This window comes from Glossina fuscipes, unplaced genomic scaffold (assembly GCF_014805625.2).
Source record: "Glossina fuscipes isolate IAEA_lab_2018 unplaced genomic scaffold, Yale_Gfus_2 28, whole genome shotgun sequence".
Classification (NCBI taxonomy): Eukaryota; Metazoa; Arthropoda; class Insecta; order Diptera; family Glossinidae; genus Glossina; species Glossina fuscipes.
Genome location: NW_023998423.1, coordinates 15,307,792 through 15,329,316, shown reverse-complemented (window position 1 = coordinate 15,329,316; position 21,525 = coordinate 15,307,792). Strand labels below are relative to the sequence as shown.

The following is a 21,525-nucleotide window of genomic DNA, read 5'->3' as shown; positions in this document are numbered from 1 at the left end:
AAAAAAAAAAAGAAGCAAAAATGTTAAATACTTTAGTGTTTGTCTCTCGATTACAAACACATACACACACACACACACACAAACATACACTCCTATTGTGTGTAAAACAGCTTTGCGAAGTTTATAGTTGGTCTGACATTTGAAAATGGTTGCACAATAAAATAATTGTGGAAAAAACCTTTTATTATAATGAAAAAAAGAATACGCGATAATAAAAATAGAATATGAAAAATTTTTATAAAGAAATTTATTTATTTATTATTATGCTTCTTTTTTTTTTTCTCATTATATTAATAAAAAATTTGAAATATTTCTCGTCTAGTCGTTATTGCAAATATAATCCATTGAATAAAGAAAAAAAAGCTAAAAAAAAAAAAAAATAAATAAAAGGAAATATAACATTGTAACGTTGAACGTTCAATTAGGAAAATGCATAACAATATTTTCCATTCTTGTTGATGTTTTAAAGCAAAAGGTTCGCCGAAAAGGTTTACTCATTTTGATAAACAAATTGCAACATTTTGCAGCTTGCATGGTTTCATGCATGATCCTATAGGAACAAAGTCCATTGCCAATGGAATTTCAAAGAGATGTATACGAAGAGCTAAAGTCCATGTAAGCATGTTAGAATTTGCGAGCCGATGCAATGCTTAATTGCTGCTTAACGTTAGTAGGAAGGAGTAAAAAGTTGTCGTTGCATGTCATCTGTTAACGGTTTTTTTTTGCTTAAAACTTATTTTTTTCGTCTACTAAACGTTCAATGTGGGGCGCACGATTTCTATCAAACAAAGACTGTTCTATAAAGATCTTTACAATTACAAAATGTAATCAACATGTCAACATAAGTGGGAATATATTTTTGGAGCTTGTCTACAAAGTCCTTGCTTCCAATATGTCAACCATCAATTTATCAAATTCGTGTTCCTTACGCTGGCCGCCTTGCGTATTAGGCGACTTTGCAAATCGAAAACGCTCACTGCAATTGAGCTGACGTAAATTCTTCCTCTAAACATATAACAGGAGTTCCGGGAAAATTCCTATTCAGCTCTTCATTAAACTGTGCGATAATCCAACGTGATTTTGGGCGACTTTTACATTGCATGATATATTGGACAAATATCTAAAGGGCGATGACATTCACATGACACAAGTTCAAATCTGAAATTCAGCGCCAGCAGTTGCCTAACTACATAGAAACGTAAATTCTGCCTTAGGAAACTCCGCCTTTTTTTTCTGTCTTTGACATATCACGGAGAGAACTCACTAGTAGAGTTCTAAGCGAGAGAAACTTTTGTTAACTTTTTTCTTTAAAAAAAAATTTCGGAAAATAAAACAAAGTCATGTGCGCCCATGCATTTGTCACATAAACTGTATTGGAAATATGTTCGATCTCCGTAAAAGATATCCAAAAAGGAATTTTGCACAAATCATCCAATATTCGCAGGCACGCCCTTGCGTTTAATGTACGACATTTCAAATGTATGCAGAACTTATGCCTAAGCCAGTATTTATTTTGTTACTCCGTCTAAAAATTTCTGCGCTAGTTTTAAAAGTCCAAAAATCAGCTAAGCGTAGTCTTGACTGAACGTGGTTCGGATCAAGCGCAGAGGGATGGTGTTGATGGGGTGTACTTTTCGCTAGGCGCAGCGATGAACGGATGAATTGTTGGCCAGACGTAGCGTTGATCAAGCGTACTGTGCGTGACTGTGCTTAGTGTTGACCACACGTAGTGATATGATTAATTTGAAGAAGTGCTGACTTGTGACGCCAATCATCCTTGGCTTGTTTCTCCCTTCGCCCTCTACTGGTGATGATAAAATCAAAACAATTGAATACGACCCTAAGTATGTCTTTAGCTTATTTCCACTATTAAGAAGTCCAATGTTACCATAGTTCTGCCAGTTCTACCAAAGTTCCATTAGCAACGCTATACTTGAGCAATTTGTTAGACCATTGTCTTTAGAGCAGCAGCAGCAAGCAGGCATTGATCAAGGCTAGTAGTGTAAGAACAGGGACTAACTTAATAAACTGAGTCGCATAATGGTATTCCTATGCTTTTACAGATCGTTCTATCCCAGTTAAGCTATTCAATTACACTTCCACTCTTCTATTCCATTACTCACTACTCTTCTACCAAATATTATCACAAAAAATAAATGTAAAATTGTGCAATATCGTGTTTTGTATCGAATAAAAAATATATTTTTTTAGAAGAAAAATATATTCTTCTACTTCTGGTATTGTCTCCAATTTAAGAAATTGTTTTGAAAATATTTCAACAAACATTTGTAGTTTTTTTTTGGTTTTTTTTGGTATTTTTTCATTGTACATTTTCTGTTGCATTGTGATGTACGATATTTTTGAGGCAAAATATATTTGAAATGTTGTAGATATGTAGGAATTTTTATGCAAATTTTAAAGAAAATATTCGAGTTATGCTTATTAAAGTGCAATTTTCTAATAATGCATTTTATTATTATTTTCTTTTCTTTTTTTTGTTTGCCAAAAATTCAAATAATTCCATTTTGTTTTGTCTTTTGTTTCTTTCTTTTGTTAGAATTTTTGCTTTGTGTCATCGCATGCTTCGTATCGTATTTGCATAGAGAAGCAAAAGAAATTTATATTTCGTTGAGATCAAATTTTTGATATCTTTAAAAGTACTTTATATACGTATACGCACGATATTAAGTAATTGTTTTTTTCAACTTTCTCTATGCGCCGCGAGATATTTTATTAAGAATAACATCACAGAAACCATTTATATCTCCAATTCTCTCAATGACACAATAGATTGATAAAATGGAAATTTAATTAAATGGATTCGTTTCCTTTTTGAAAAGAAGAGCAGAGAGATAGATAGATTCTTTATTTATATTATTATTGTTATTGATTTTTATTTGCATCAAATATTAGCCAATGAACGGTCAATAATGAAAATAATGTTAATTAGGAGCATATTAAGTGAGTTATGTCAAGCAGAGAAAGAATTGTAATCATAGGGAATAAATTGAATTACCTATAACATCGATGTAGATCAAGGTGTTCAACTTGATAGTTTAGCAAAAATAATTTTGATCAAATATATTGTCTATCAATTACCAATTACGTCTTGGTCTTCTAACCAATAACGTATATGGCAAAAAAATAGAAAGGATAGTGTGGTATATTACATAGTAGCCTTTCTATTATGATGCTCTTATAAATTACGATAAACAATTGAATATGAGACAAAAGGTCTTAATGGAACAATAATGTGCCGAAGGCAATGGTTGATATTGCGAGTATCGAAGATTCGCTCCAAGACGAATTAAGCTGCATTGAATAGCAGTTTTAGTCGCTTAATCATTTAACTGCGTCGCCTTCTTTGCAAAATGTGCATTTAAATTGCATAGCGATTCCGAGTATACTCGTTTTATATGGAGCATGTGTAATATGTAATTAGACAAAATGACTTACGCACATTCCAAGAGACATTATTATGACAAATATACATTCATAATGATAAAATCTTTTGAGGAAATCCGACAACGACAGATATGACGTGACGTATAGATTTGTCATACAATAAAATTTTAGACTTTTTTGCACAAAGTAACTTAAGCAACAACGTTTTCACATAATCACACCTAAGATAAATAAGTAAGAAAATGATATTCGGTCGCCTATTTTCAACATCAAACAGGAACTTCGAATGTTTCTGCCAAATTTCATTTTCATGGCCAGGAGAATGTTTACAACATACCTCAGGCAAACGGACAGACGGGCATGCTTAAGCCAATGCAGAATTTGATGTTGATCGAGAATAAATATATTTCGTGAGGTCTCTGAAGTTAGCTTGTGGGCGTTGCAAACGTTCTGACAAAATAAATGTAACACCCATTCCTTCATAATTAATTCTATATTAAGGTAACATTAAGGGAAAGGAAAGTGCTTGGGACGATTTGAAGTATTATTAAAATTTAGCTGACTGAACAAGAATAACCACGAAATACTGACTCGAATAAGTTTCGTTGAAGAGTATCAATCTTTATTATATGGCAATTAGTGCATTAGTTTCGGGATTTATATATACCTTCCGACTTTTGCATAAATCAAGGAGAAAAATTGATGTTATAGAAGCCTTTATTGCTGTTACATAAATCCATAGCCTTACTGTTTGTTAATCGTAGTCAATCCGTGCTTTCATTTTATTACTCAGTCAGCCATATTGCCCGTTTATTTATTTATTTTTTTTTTTTTTACTCAGCAGTAACCCTGCTTACATTTGTATATAATTTTATTAAAGGCAGTTTTGCCACTGAATTCAACTCTCAATTTTCTCTTTTATTTTATCAGTTAGCCAAATCTGTTGTTGATTTATCCTCACTTTTCAACTCAGGAGTAACTATGCTTGCATTTATCTATATGTTAATTATGGGTCCTTCGATGCTAGGTTCAACTCTCATTTTTCGCTTTTATTTTATTAATCAATTGTTCATGTAGGCTGTTGATATATCATCATTTTACAACTCAGCAGTACCTATGCTTGCATTTATCCATAGTTTAATTATTACAGTTTTGTTACTGGGCTCAATACCCATACTTCTCTTGTATTTAATTGTGCCTTCTGATTTATTGTCATTTGTCAACTCAGCAGTTACTCTGCCTACCTTAATATACAGCTTTACTGTATTTCATGTTAGTATGCGGTTAAGTCAAAGTTATTTGACTTAACTACCACTCTTAGTTTACTCTTTTCAGTTACTGAGGTAGTTATTACCGTCTCAACTCAGCCATATTTCTCTACACCTTCAAGCATCTCTTAACGTATGATTATTTCTTAAATATGAAAATTTTTTAAAAAAATATGCATCCCTTAAAAGAGTTTTATCCATTCACTTAAATTACTATTTTAGTATTACTTTCCGAGTTAAAAGCATTTTTGCCTGCATTTAGCTACTTACGTAACTAAGAGGGTTAATATTGTTACTATTTCTTCGCGACAGTTTTTATGTTTAAATTCACTTATCGGTGTCGCTATTCCGACCATGGTTTGTTAACTGCTTTCAACCCCTGTTTGTTCCGAGCTAAAGGTTATCATTTGCTTGCTGGTTTTTGACGTCGGTTGTGTGTCTTCCTACATTAGTGAAGCGTGTAAGTTGTTGGAACAACATTATTTTTCTTCTAATTAAGCAATAGTTGTGCGCATACTGAGTTATTCATACAACTCGGTGGATTACCGACCCCTCCAATTTTAGCTTTCACCATTTTTACAGTTTTGTAGCAAATACTTCTTAGAATGTTATCCTTAAATGCAATAATATTTTAATTTTTCTTAAGTCTGAAAGTAAGTTAAGAATTTTTATGGCGACCACATTTTCACTTAGAGCTTATTGAGAAAAATTGTTATAAGGTATATTAATCAAAATATTTTCCATCATTTTCCATAACTTTTTCCCATCTTTTTGGCAATATGCCGATAACGTGTCGAAAGAACGATATTGATCCCAATCAGCGACTTATTTTCGCACTTCTTCAACATTTCGAAAGGGTCTGCCAGTCAGGCCATGCTGCATTAATCTGAACAAGTGATAATTAGAAGGTGCTATGGCTGATGAGTCCGCTAGCCACGGCAGAACTTCCCATCCGAGCTGCAACACAACTTTTGCAACATGTGGCCGAGCGTTGTTATGCAAAAGGATAATCTTGGGTTCGTTAACTGCTATTGCTGGTCGTTTTTGCAACAATACGTCGTTCAGTTTTTTCAACTGACCTCGGTAGACATATACAGCACCAGTTTCATTCGGTTTTAGCAGCTCGTAGTATACTACCCTCTGCCGATCTTACCATACGCACCGCAAAACTTTATGGCTATCCACTGTTAAGGTGCTCGAAAGCTCTTTAAGAGTTTGCGTAGTGTGTTTCCCTAAAAAGGCTTGCAATTTATTGTCTTCGAAATTTTTTGGTCCTCTAGGCCGTTCGTTGTGATTAACATCAACGTCACCTATTTTAAGCTCTTGAAACCAAAATCGACATTTGGGCTATGATGAAGCAGCATCACCGTAAGCTTCAGCAGCAGATTCCTTCAAGTCAAACAACAAAAGTAATGAATGTCGGAAATGCAATTATGAGCGTTCCATGGGTAGCTGAATAACTCAGAAGTATTGAATGGGAAGCATTTATTTTATGTAGAAAAAGGTCAAAATCATCGTCGTATACATTGATACTTTGCATTAGTTTATCATTTTCACTAATAGATGTGACTGATCAAAACACATGCCAGCAAACATTTCGTTATGATCTTCTCCTCAACATGGCAGTAATTTCTCCTATACTCAGATCCTATAGGATATAGGCTACAGTTTAGTCAGTGTACATTTTTTCTTTTCAATTAATTTCTTTGCATCTCAAATAACAAGCAATAATAAGATTAGTAACAGGTCCAGCAAAAATTTTAGTGCGACGTTAATTTAAAGTATTTACATCGTCTAAGATAAATTAAAAATTTCAAAATAGTCAAGAATGTATATAGGAGTTGTGAAGTCAATTCTTTCAATTGCTTGATAGAGTTAATATAACGCTTGACTGCATTTTATGATATTTTATCTACAAGTTATTTAAGAACAGTTGCTGCAAAAATGCTTGGCATTTTTGTCAATACATCTTGCATTGTAAACGTATACATGCAAACATGCTTGTATCTATGTCATACTTTCATAAAGCATGCATTACCTACAACATAATAATATATGTATCTATGCGGTCTCAAATCTTATTATGTACTCGTATATAGGATTTCATTAGTTTTTATTTTAAATTTATTATTATTTTCATTTTCATTTTTCTTCTTATTTTTTACCTTTTTTTTTTTTTTCTATTTTATACAAATACATATGTTTGCATATGGATGTATGTACGTATGTATGCATGTATTTCATTTTGTTGAATTGTGTATTAGACAGACACGGTGGCACTTTATAGAAACTATTTAGTCATGATTGGGTATGGATTCGAACAAGTTTTCTAAACTAGTTAACCTTTATTGGTTAAATCGACCATTGCTTGAGAACTTAAGCATAAGATGTTGTTTCTGTTGGTGTTATTAGTCAAGAAATTGATTATATATATATATATATATATATATATATATATACATATACATATATACGTGTCGATGAACAAAAAAAAGGAAAAAAAAAAAATAATTTTTTTATATACAAATTAGTATTTATATTAAATAGAAACTTACGTGGGCCTTAATGAATAATATATTCGTTAGATTCAAGTGTTGGTAAAAACATTATTGAAAAGAACATGATTGTATTCATAATTAAAAAACATTAAAAGCAAATTTCCATGAGAAGCAACTGTACCTGTTTAGTTTTTTAATATCATATCATATAAATCATAAGATTTTGTTACTTATTACAGCACTTATGCTATTTTCAAAAATATATATTTAATGGAAAATATATTACGCCCATAGAAGGGTTAATGTTTTTGAATCTTCATACTGGTAAGCATTTTGGCATTTCGAATTAACTATTGTTAGATGCAATAGTGTTTAGATTATGTAATTATGTATGCATGTATGTGTGCTTATAAAGGAAAAACGTCATTAGTCTGAATATGTGTTATATTGAGGAAATACAAATTGCTTTACTATTATTACTTTATCGTTCTGATAAACTCTTTTATGCCATTAGTCATATACATATATACATATATATGTAGAAAAACTTATAAGAAATGTCATTATGTCGGTGTTTAATACTCTTATTTGCTTTACTTCTTATTCTTAACACCTTTTTCACATGGCCAGAGGCAATTTTATATATAGTAGTAAAATATTTATACGCCATGGAAGACAATAGGCTAAGAAAAGAATGTTTCCTATGGCATAAAAAAAATAAATATGTATATACATACATACATACATACATACATACATATATACACACTTTACAAGATGAATGTATAGATGAAGTGCATACAGTAAAGTCTAACGAAAACGAAAATTTGAAAAATTTTTATCAATTTCAATACATAGACTGAAAGCTCTTATTGTCCGGTAATGGTAAATTTCACTGTATATACGTGTATACCATACCGTAGTTGGTTTATATGTTTAACATAAAACGAAACAAAAAATTCAACATTAATTAAGGAATTTATCTTGAAGGTGTGCTGGAAGCGCATTTGTACATCAGCCATACAGCCATACAGACGAAGGCATATATATTGCTGTACAAACACATTAGTTTTAGCTAATACGCCAAAGTAAGCAATAAAGCTGGCTTTGCAAGTGCGTTACAATTTAACCGTGTTACACACATATCCTATCGATATGTATTTATATGTTTACCATTAAAGACCACTAATTATCCAAATAGTTAATGTGGTTTTTGCCACAAGAAAGTAAAAAAAAAAAAAAAAAAAAGTTTACTTCTTATTTCATGATACCATAAAACAGGTAAAGAGTTATATTAGTTCAAGGTGAACGTCGGACACCTAACTTTGAAGTAAACATAAATGAGTCTCTGTTATTATTAATTTATTGTTGTTAGTAGTATCTTATGACTGAAGCTATTCTAGCCTAATGTAGCAAACGGCTGAGTCAGAAGTTATACTTTTCTTCTTTTTTTTTTGTTTAATATGATCACCAATCATTCAGGGGATGTGCGCTGTCCGCTGATATGAGAAACTTGTGGGGAAGTAGAGAAAAAGGTATGAGATGACCACAGGCCAGGCGATGTGTGCGGTAAATTTATTAGGCGCTTGCACGTATTCTAATCAGCGACATCTGCTGGTGAATATCACAAAGCAATATGAGGTATCAAAAGTATTAATGCATGCCAGGGTTAAATTGGATGATTTTGTCCTTTCCTTACATAAAACAACAGTTTTCTATCTAGCATTGTTGAGTGATACAGTACATACAGACGCTGCTCATGGAGCGGTCAAAATTGCATTTTCGATGTTCATTACTTTTTTTGCCTAAGGTATTATCCTACAAGATCGCTAGTTCCAAAGGTAACGCAATCTCTGTGAGAGATCATTTTGCGATTTAGTTGAAGCAGATTTGCTCTTCAAATTTTTTTCCCCCTTTTAAGGGCATCATTCAGTGAACAGATGTTGAAGAAGTTCAGGGAGTGGGTATGGCGTTCAGTGACTAAGTAATGACTATAGTTTCGACAAAGTATACTGTACCGAACTGAGATTTGAATCCATTAGCATTGACTTGCTATTTGCGACACTTCTCTACTCGGCTATGCGTCATTCCAGTCTTGTGGTCCACGAATCCGAGTTACAGAATGACTTTATCGTATTTAGGATTCATTATTATTATAACTGAAATTATTCATAATAATAATATTTTTAGGTTATGTACGCTTTTTTAGATTACTTTGTCTTCTTTACCTTACACTTGGATTTCTTAGTTTGTGATTTATTTTTTAGGTTATGTTCAGTTCTTAGTACTTTTAGAAGCATCTGTGAATCGACCAAGCCTTTAAATATAAACTAGGAATACATGAATGAAGTTTAAGAGTTATGCCTCATTAGTCTCCTAGTTGAAGCTGAATACACATAAAAGCCAACCAACTTATTTGCTCCCCAAAAATTCGATGAATTCTATGTACGAGGATCATCTTCGTTGGTGATGGTCCTCTCCTTGAATTGTAAAAATAATAATTTTTGCTCAATTATATTAAATCAAATAAAACAGAGGTATATTAAATTTTTCATTCCGATTGCAATGTTAAAAGTAAGCATTGTAAACCCCATAAGATCTACATTCTATGTGTGTGTGTTTATTTGATTACCGGTCAAGTATGTATAACATGTGCAATACGTAAGCTATACAGAAAAATATTTTGAAACTTTTAGTTATTTTATGATAAAGTAGTGTCAGTTTCTCGTTTAGTTGTAGGCGTATTTGTGAATGTATGTTGTTTCGAGCTCGCTTTATGAAAATTGAAAATAACTAAAACTTTTAATTTTGTGTTTTGTAGCTTTTTTGCATATGATCATGTCTTCATATTAGGGACATTTAAGTTATTTTTTGGTTGATTTTTGACCGGAAGTTAGTACCGAAGTATCTTAGGTTTGGTGTTTGAAAATTGTACAAAGAAACAAATATTTTGGTTCGAAAAAAATTTCAAAATAATTGGAACACATAAAGTAAACTTTCATTTTTATGCCTTTAAGTTATTAAATGGATGCAGGAATTTCAAATTTCAATATACACCCGTATAAGAATCAAGCTGAATATCATAACTAGTATACTTGCAACTTCTTGCGGTAGCTGTGAAAAGAAACAAAACAAAAAAAAAAAAAAAAAAAAAAATGAAAAAAATGAAAAAAGAAAGAAAAATTGTCTATTAATAGTGAATGATCTGTTGAATGTTGTTGTGTATGTAGGTCTTACCATATCCACATACATATATATATATATATATACATATATGTATATAGGTATGTACAGAATGTATACGCTTATGTGTGCCTATGTTCACATGTAAAAGTGGATTTTCTAAACTGTCATCTACAGAATTCCGTACATAGAACTTAACAAAGCCTCTAGCTCTAAAAATGTCACCCATTCCCAAGTAAACGGAATATAAAAAAAAAGAAGGAAAATGTTCGAATATGCAGAACAGTCATCAAGCTTTTTGTGGATATACTTCTAAACATATATATGCATATGTATGCAGTTTATTATTTGTATGTGTTTTACAAAACATATCAAGTTTTTTATGGTTTAGTTTTATACTGTTGATGGGTTTGGAAAACAAAAACAAAAACAACAAAAAAAAAAAAAACAACAACAATTAAAAGTATTTTATTCTGGTTTACAGGTTAAAATGAAATTGCAGCTCAGTTGAAGTATTATAAAACAATTCACAAAAGGTTTATATATATATATATATATATATGTATATGCAAACATGTACGATTAGTTTCTGAGGCATATTTGCTTCCTTACTTTCAAATGAGCATAAAAAGATGAAATGTATTCAGATAATTTTAGTCAAATTACATTTCTAGGTGATGTTATTTGATTTTATGAACGCTCTATTATTTCATGTTACCTGCATAAGCTTCCTGCAGTGAAAGTGTTTCTATTAACACAAGGCATTCAGGATAAATGAAGTCCTTGACATTTGTGCTTCGTTATATTGGCTGAAAGTGTTTCGTTCAATGATGAATGCATTGAATCGAAAAATAATGGGATCAAGTGAACAAGAATGGGGTCTCATATAACTTCTTGCGACAGGCTATACTTTTTACAACCTTAACATCGTAGTCATAATTTTTACTCCTTCTACAGTTTACGAAGTATTGTGCCCTCAGCTGACCGAAAATCAATTTTCACTCCCAAGTTTTATTATTTTTTCAAATTCTTTTTTATTTGTACCCTATGTCACTTGTGGCCCACGGATATAATTAGTTTGTGGCCCATCTTTAATTGCGCCGATCGGTTTTGAATTACTTTCTGAATCGATCTATGGATGTCTGTCTGTCCGTCTGTCCGTCTTTTTTTTCTATGCTCAATTTGGGGGTCAAATGATCTGGATGCTATTGAAAATGATTCGGATCAGACAATTTTTTCGATCACTTCCTGTATAACGTCTTATTCCAATAGGTCTTTATATGGATAAATATAGAGTGATGCAAAGTATTTATCTAATGTTACCTATCTATGCCACACTGTAGTGTTCTTACTTATTTTCCTTGCTTGTTTTGTGTTCTTTTGTTTCAAAAAGAACTCAACAACCTAGTAATGGTGATACAACTGAATTATCACTAATATTTTTCATACAATTGATGCTGTAAACTTAAAATAATATTTCATTAATTTCATTATCTAGCTAATAAAAAGCAGTCAATTACAATTGTACAAAGAAGCTACTCGAAGCTACTTACCTTCTACCTTGAATATATATTAATGATGTAAACTATTGTAATCAACAACACATACATCATACATGATTGAGGAAAATAAAAATATATAAATATATAAAAAAAGATAATAATTTAAATCATATTATGATGAATGAATTATTCACTTTTGAAGAAGAAAGAACAAATGAAAATAAATATTAATATTTTACAAGCAATATTAAAGAGATTAAATAAGCGTTAGAATGATAAATTGATAGTGATACAAATAAATAAATTAAGAGAAATGTTGACTTACTCATTATATTAATGTAAGCGGAGGCGCGTGACATGTGTGCCTATACGTTAGGTCTACAAATGTATTCTCGACGTTTTTTATTAAAATAAAAATTTATTGAAAACTTACTAAGCTAAGCTTCTTAATAACCAATGTACGCACCATTATTCTCTTTAGGTCCTTTTGCCTCTTTTCGGGTAGCTTGACAGATTTTCACTTACCTATAACTTTTGTGAGCTGTTCATTTGCTAAACATGATTGCATCGATTTGAAATAGTGCTAATTAGAAGGGAACAAGTCTGAAGAATAATCCGCAAGTGGAAGGAGCTCCCTATCCAAGGTAAAGATCACTTCGTGGAACGCTTTTGCTTGAGACGGACAAACGTTTGCGAATTTCATCGTTGGGAAATTCGGGGACCACTTTCTGAGTGTTTCATAGCTTTCTGCATTTTCACTGCAAGTCAACTTAATTGTTCGCGTAGCTTCATGTGCAAAGTCTTTTTTACTTAAAAAGAAACAAACCGCAGCGCCTTAAACGCTGCTTGTTGAGATGCGTCTTTTAATACTTTGATATGCGCTGAACGCTGACACCTTGTAACCAACTGAAGCTCACACCGTGGAAGCACCAACGGCAAAACTATATACATCTAGAATTTCGGAAGACTTGCGTGCAACAAGTAAACTTTATAACCCCACAAAGTTTAAAATGGAGAGCTCCTTTGTAGACCTAATAGCCAGGCTACCAACTATAAATTGTGAGTGTTCTCGAGAATATCTCGTTTGACAAACGTAATGGAATGAGATCGGATTCAAAATCGGATTTATAATGACACAATGCTATCGGCTTATAATTAAGCATCAGAGCTGACGGAGCATGAATATTGGTTTCTTCTAACAAAATTATTGAATCTATTGAACACATTACTCAATAAGTTTGTAGGACAACATATAGATCCAGGATGACTGTGGACGGATCCGTGTGATTTCTCCTTCGACACTTGTCACGTTAGTTTTGTAATTCGCTGACGCTGCAGATATTGGTCCAAAAATTATATGCATTTAACTATAGAAACGGTATACATGCAAACTTATTAAGTGACGTGTTATATATATGTACTTAAATGTAATTTAATAATAATAATACTAACATTGGAAAGGGAATAATTACGAATTCAATGAAAAACAAGAGTTATGGTAGATTAAATTAGTTCAAAGTGATTATATGGAAGTGTGAAATAAATTTATTTTGAATAAACAAAAATTTGAAAATCGATTTCTACTATTGTAAGCAAAGGATTGGAACACTTTGAAGATCTTTGCGAAAGGGTTTATTATTATTATTCAGCTAGCGTTCTTTCATGCAAGCAATGAAAATACTTTTGAAAGCGAGTAAGTAATTTCATCTCACTGGGATTAGGAAGGAAGAAGGAAGGATATGGAAAATCCATCATCACAACGTGTACTAAATCGTTCTGTTTCCCTTTTGCCGCATTTTCTAATTTTTGTGACTAAAGTAACAATGAACGTAAATTTGGCTTAAGGCTACTTAAGGACATTGACTTGATTATAAAACTTTCATTAAAATAAAAATCGGTTCTCATCAGGTTTAGTTAAACAAGCGAGCGGTGTGCGTTTGGATTTGGGCGATCTTTTGATTGACAAATAAAGCAGCTCAGTACTTAATGTTTTCGTTTTTTGCCGATCAATGCGAACTTCTTTCATACGGCCTGGAAGGACGATGCATTTGCACCATGTTTAGTGAAATTTTGAATAGTGTGCTCCTGTATATTATTAACCGACCACTGACGGAATATGCTTTTTACATGTGAGCATGAGGTGATGCTCAGGGAAGTTTTCACATCGAGATGGGAATGGGAGTAATTTTTTGATAAAATTTGGAGATAAATGGTTTTTCTTTATTATGCTTTTACTTAAGAGGAAGTGTCCATTTGTACATTGCGGCCATCAACTAAGGTATAGTTACGACTTTATGATAAGCCTCAATTTATTATAACTTTTTTTGCGCCCTAGAGAAGGGAAAGAACACATCGGTAATCAGAAATACACTTATGTGTATAATTTCATAAAGTTTACGTGGCATCGTTAGAGTATAACGGAGGAAAGAATTACAGTTTGTTTACATCAATTTTTCTAAATTGATGTGATCGGCCTATAATAAAATTTTCGAAATTGAACAATCATGAAAATTACAATTGGCTGCGGACGAATCGTTCGTGCCCACCACCTTTCTCTCAAAAGTTGCACAAAAAAGGAAGACTCAAAATATGATTTCGATATTCAAGAGTATTAGGCGCTTTTTGTTTACTTTTTAATGCGCAAACTGGAACATGTAAGTAAAAGTCTTTATCGTCTCTGTCAGTAATGAGCAAAATTTTATTTGCTTTTCAAAACACTTATTTTTTCACTGTAAGCTTCTTCTCTGACCGATTTCCGTAACCAATTTACGTGCTAGAACTTCCAATGTTCATGCCAAATTTGAAGCCGACATTTTCATTTCTGCGCTCAGGTCTATAGCAGACATAAGCGCACGGACAGACGGACTTGACTAAAGACGTAATAGCGATCAGGAATATAGACACTTTGTGGGGGTATCTCCAAATTTTTTCTGAGAATGCCACGCACATTACGTGGACGGAGGGACAGACAGCGGAACAAGCGAAGATGCTTAAGTCAATTTAGAATTTGATGCTTTCTCTTGTCGCTACTGCAAACGTTTTAACGAAGTCACTATGTCCATCGTGATGGCTTTTAAATTTTATAATAGAACGATAATTTTAGTCTCATGTTGATATATATAATATGTTCAATCTGTTTCAATAGTTTTGGTTATAAGAAAAAATACTTTTTCAAAATTGAGATTATAATGCAATAATAAACAATGCACCAGTGCTGCAAATTTTTCTATTTGAATATAGTTTAGGTTTCAAATGCATTTTGAAATGATAAAAAAAAGCCAAATTTTTAATGGTTTTATTTAAGATCCTAATCGAATCATGTTGAGCTTTTATATTGTATTTCCAAATATTTTCTTCTTACTTTACCTTCAGTTATTCATCAACACAAAGAAGAGAAAAATTTATAAATTTATAGTTAGTCATAATATACAAAATTAATTTTTTTTGATTCTCTAACGAATTTTACTACTGGGAGCTTCATAGGCTTAGGGTCGGAAAGAAAACGCGTATCTTGGACGGCGAAGACCCTATTGAATAAAATTTTAAGATAGCGAAGCATTGAGGGATTGTGCATATCACTTCAGGACAGAGCTGACCCAAGTATTATGCAGAGCTTACACAATAACAAAGATATTTTTTCTAATATTTTGAATTTTTTTTATTTATTTATTTTTTTTTTTTTTTGTAAAATTTACTCTCCACTAACATTATTCATCCAGAATTTATGGCTAAAATGTGTTTGTGTATAAACTATAACTTAACAAAATAAAGAAAACCTTACTCGAACGTGTCTAGAAAGGTGAACGAACCTTTTCGGTTCATTCATAGCATTGTAATTATTATGTTTCGAGTAAGGGATGCAGCGATTACTTTGTTGTCTTTTTATGATAACTTTTGACCAAAAATTCAAGTATAATATGATGAGACAAACACTCTATTCGCATGATAACACTTTGTCTAATTTTTTCGTCATTTTCATCCTCCTTCAAGCCAATGGGAGGCAGCTTATGAAAAGCATATTAAGAATTAGGCCAAATTTGTGATCGGTTGACTTCACTATGTGTGAGAGTCACAGATGAATTGCGAAAAATTAAATTTGTTGCTTCTCAAATTCCTCAAGATATTGTAAGGATAGGCATCATAAGATTCGGTTTAATTCCATAATAATATCTTTATTGCTTTCTTTTATTATGATTATCGTGTTTCATTTTTTTTTTTTGTTTTTTTTTTTTTTTTGTTTGTTGAACATTTATTACAACGCGTAGTAATCTTATAACATAAGGTGCGTAATATACCATATTATGAGCAACGGAATGACTTAATGACAAATTTAATCTACCTTTTGAATGAATGAATGGTGGGAAAAAAAAAACACTTTTCTCTCCGAATATAAACAACTCAAGCTAAAAGCTTAAAACTTTTGCAAAATCACTTCCGCTATAAAAAAAAAGAGATATAAAAAATTTACACATTTACTAAATTGTTCTGGTTTTTTTTCTGCTTTTTTTCTTTCCTTTTTTTTTTTTTATTTTTATTTTTTTTTGGTTTGTACTCATCAACGAAGGATGGAGGTATACTTAGCTTGTTTATATGTTTGTAATAAAAATACAAATGAGAGGTTCTGTAAGGAGTTTTTATGTGTGTTTGTGTTTGGAGACTTAAGAGGAGCACTTAGATGGAAAATTACTTTAAGGCGACTGCCATAAGTCTGCTTTCCGGGCACGAGCGCAATAACATAAGATTAAAGAAAAATGCGAAAAAAAAACAAAAATAAAAATAAAAATATGAAATGAAATATTTTAAAGAGATCATTAAAAGATAGTAAAGAAGAAGTTTTTTTTACGAAATACGAATAACGATACGCCTACCTTTATTGATATGATATAATAGTTTACTTAAGTTTATCTTATACATTTTTTACAACATAATATTTACGTTACTTATGCTGGATAATAATAGCAGTATTTATAATTGAACACAAGATTCCTTCATCCTTGGATATAGCAGATGCGTGCTTAGTCGTATACAACTGTTTTCTCCTTTTTTTTTTTGTGTTTTTTCCTCTTTCACCAAAGATTCCTTTTTCGTTTATGTGGCTACTTGCCCAAAAAAAAAAAAAAAAAAAAACATTGAGAAACAACATCAGCGAACAACGACGACAACAACAAAAGTAATAATAATAAAAATTTAACATGAATACACAAACATATATAGATTCATGTGTATATTAATGTGTGTAACTTTATGCAAGCTACATTGAAGAAGGCGAAGAAGATATGCTTATACAAATACATATGCATATATGCATGTGTGTATATGCATATACAAGCATAATTTTATGAATATTTTCCCCAACAAAGTGACTTTTCCTGTTTATGAGTATTCAACTACACACACACACACACACACACACACACATACAAGCGCGCATATATATATCTATATATATATATACATATACATTTGTAAAGGAGAGCCTGCAACCAGTTAAAAAAATTAAAATAAAAATCAACAACAGTAAAAAGATTTTTTTTTTTTTTTTTTTTTTTGCAACAATTTATGCAACATATATCTATGTTCATGCTTTATATATATGTATATACATATATATATTTATATATAAATATGTGTGCATATATATTTTGGATTCTGGTTAAAGGCGTTGACAGTAAAACATTTAACACTACTTACGCATGCACAACACATATATAGATATAGCATGATGTGCTTAAATATCCATATACACGTATATGTAAACTACGTTTGTATAAATATTAGTTACAGTTAGAAGTTGTGCAAACTAAAAATCACCAAACGATAGATGGTGTAATATTTAGGTTGGTACAGCATTTTTTTTTGCTTTTGTTTTTATAAAAACTTTACAAAATAACAAAAAAAAAAAAAAAAAAAAAAAGTAAAAAATTTTAATAAAAAAACGAATTGAACACAAACTTAAAGACAATTTCATTTGCATATGTAACATGAAAAACTTTCTAGTTCTTGTTTTTATTTTTATTTACTTTTTTTTTTTTTTGTCATCAGTAATTAAAACACAGTTTAAAGTTATAACTTTGCCAAGTGTCACCCTTGAGTAGTTTTGCTCAAGAATTTTGGTATAAAGCAATTTATACTTTCTTTGCTTGAGTAACTGTGGTAAAGTGTATGCGTTCATGTGTAATTCAAAGCATGTGTTCGTTCATTCATTTATGGAAACAGGTAAACGATCATAATGGCATTTATAACGTAAGCGATTGCTTAAGGGATCAAGCAAAACAAATTATGAGCTTAGTATTAGTTAATGCTTATTAGTTTGTCTCAAGTATTATTAAGATATTATTCCAGGTGTTGTTACTTTAAGCATTAAGTTCATCTATATATATACATATATATAAATATATATATTTTTTTTTTCGCTAAGTAATCATTAATGGTGCCAAGTTTTTATATTCAGATTTAACAAGTTTTATTATTTAACAATCAATCAATTAACTATCACAGCAGCAGCGGAACAGAAGGGTGTTCAAGGTTAGAATGGGTGTTATATAGAGAGCAAATTATAAAAGTTGGTCTGTGCTCTTTTCTTACACTTACAGAGTTTTTTTATACACCTCAAGTTTGTATAGTTTTAGCCTAATATAAATCGTTACCTAGAATTTAGCTAGCAATCAAATAATAGCTGAAACATTAGCTGGAATCGACATTCTTTGCCATTCTATTTTTGCTTAATCGCACTTTTTTAACTTTTTTAATACAACCAAGCACTTGGGGGCTGCCCCTACACACAGTATTGCTCAAAAAGAGGTGAGGAAAGAAGAGAAGATAAGCATTGGCCGCACTCTAATGGGTGCGCATCCAATTGAAAGGTGTCACTGCTTCATCGACCTTCATCAACCGGAGAGCGAAAGATCAAGCTCATTAAATCCTATTGGCTGGGTTTAAGTGCAAGACCACACTAATGTAGATAACAGGGGTTGTCCCCAAAATTTATGGAAACTTTGTATCCATTCATTTATTTCCTTTTGGATTGTCTATACACTGGATTTAAGGAATGCCGAAAACTTTATCGCACTTGAGATTTGAATCTGCAACCCCTAAGCGGTTAGCCGCGATCCTTTGCCTATTTTGCTACTCCTATCTACTCATTATGGGAAGAAACAAAGTACAGCAACCATGGAGCATGGAGCTAAACGAATGAACAAAGTTTTCTTAATATATTGTACAAAGTTCAAAGTGTCTGTTAAACCAATGGAGAGGAAATGTTGTTTCTAAAAAATATATCAAGGCGTTCCCCCTTAAGCGTAGAGTAGAGGTTGCTAGTCCTGTCTTAAATCTTCTCTTTTTCCTCCATACATGCGTTTATAATGTTACTACGTTGATCTCATCCCCAATCAAGAGAAAACTGATGCTGAAACTGGTATATAACTTTTATGTCTGAGAGCTTTTGTCTTCTTATAGCTGGTCTGCCTTTTGGAGATGGGCCGATAGAACATTGGACTAGGGTTTCATTATCGTAATGAAAGGATAAGAATCTATACAGATAATCTCCGAACAACATTATTAGTTGGTTCCGTCCGCGATTCCGTTTCAAGATTTTCAAAAAGATATCGTAATGAAATTTGAATTACATACTTACACATACATTAATAGGTGTGTATAGAGTGTATTCTTTTTCCAAAGAATTACTCGAACATCGCGTAAACAAGATATCCGTCTTCTCCAAAACTTATCAGAGATCCCAGGAAACATTCATATTCCCGCTTGCTAGTGTATGACTCTAAGTTGATTTCGTACTGGAAATGCTATCACTAAATAAGTTGAGATAAAAAGAAGTTTAAGACTTGATACATAGATGGATTTTGGTGGGCTTTGTGGACTTTGTAAGTGAAATTTTTCTAATTATCTTATAACTCACGGACGTATGATACTTAGGTAACTTAGATAGTGTTCATTTCTGTGTTTATTAACGGAACATTCTGCTTTCATCTAATCAAGTCCGTCTTTATGTCAGCCAATTTCTTGATTTGCAATCGGTACACGAGGTGTTTACCTTACTTGTTTTTTTAAATAGAAATTTTTTTACTGCTCGTAATATTTCTTTTTTTTTTTTTTTTGATTTGTATTCAGCTTTGTAACAATGTTTCCTGTGTTTGCTGTTTATTCCACTCACTCTTCTTACATATCAAACAAAAAAAAAAAAAATTTTTTTTTCTTAAAAACATTTTTGTTTTTTTTCTTTTTTAAGTAAAATTTCTTCACTTTCACATACCATTTATAAAGTTTCGTTTAACATCCGCACACGGGTGCAAACACGCACTTAATAAGTTCATAAAAGCTCATCATGCATACATATTTCCTTTTTTTTTTTTTTTTTTTTTTTAATGCGGTTTTCAGAGTAATTGCGGTAAGAAAATGCCATAAACTCATTATGTATTGAATGTACATTTAATAAAGTAAAAGGTGAAAGAAAAGCATCATTTATTTGTATGTATATGCGCAGTGTTTCATTAGTTGCATTAAGCCTTAAACTGAGGTTGTGATTACAATAACAAAATGACTGCTTTGCATGCTCATATTCAATAGTAATTTGTTAAAAAAAAAAAAATAAAAAAAAAAAAATTCCAAAATATATGTCGTTATGGAATTCAACGCATTACTCTTCCAATTTGTTTTTGTTTTTTTTTTTTCTTTTCTTTTCTTTAGTCATTAATTGAACGGTTTTTGTTCTTCTGAATGCGGTCTATTAGCCTAAATTGCTATGATTTCTAAACATCTATATATATATATATATATATATATATATATATATGTATATAACTATATGTATGCGGAGTTTTCTCACCATTTTTCTGTAATTTTTCTTTATCTAATGATTTGATAGGAATGACGATGATTTTTTCAAATACTTATTACAGATGGTTACCGCTTGTCTGTTGCAATTTTATGAGATTTCCAGGTGTAAGTAATACATAAAAAGAAAGAGGAAGAGACGAAAAGACGGAAGCAATAGCGCAGAGAGAATGTATTTATGGAATAAAATTATTTCCAAAAAAAAAAGAAAAACTTTTTATAATTGCTTTCGAATTTTACAAACGTCAGAGCATGTGAATAATGAAGCAGCTTTCCTTTACCTGCACACACGATAATGTATCTAGATTGCTTACCGAGCACAGAAAATTGATTCCAATCAATCGCGAACAATGCCTAATCGAAGACTTTGCTAATTTGAGCCGCAGAGAACGGAATTTAGTGAAATTTAGTATGCACGGTGTTGTTAAGTCTTTCTCATAAATATGATACACCAATGTTTACTTGTTTTTATTACTTAATAGTTTCTTTTCTTTGGTCGAAAAAAAGTGGGTCGCGTCAAATTTCGGTTTTTGCCGGAACATGCCAAAGACTAAATAAATATTATATTTCTCCAATTTTTTTACTTCTTATAAGCGTTCATTATCCCACTACTTTTAAGCTGTTATTTATACCGTTCATCACTTATGGCACAGTGGACATTAGGTTTATGCGGATGTATGTATTACCCACAACGATTTAAAATTGATGCACCTTTTATTACCACCACCTATTCACCTATCCATCTATCCTATCCACCTATTATTACTTATTGATTTAGAAACATTTTCAGGGTCGACTTCAGCTTGTCTGTCCGTTTGTCTG

The 21,525-nt window shown here is 31.6% G+C and overlaps 1 protein-coding gene across 3 annotated transcripts in view; it reads left to right on the top strand.

Annotated features, from left to right (window-relative positions):
* The window catches only part of LOC119636222 (nephrin), a 44,466-nt gene that overhangs the window by 1,245 nt on the left and 21,696 nt on the right, over window positions 1-21,525 (top strand). The window lies entirely within an intron of this gene.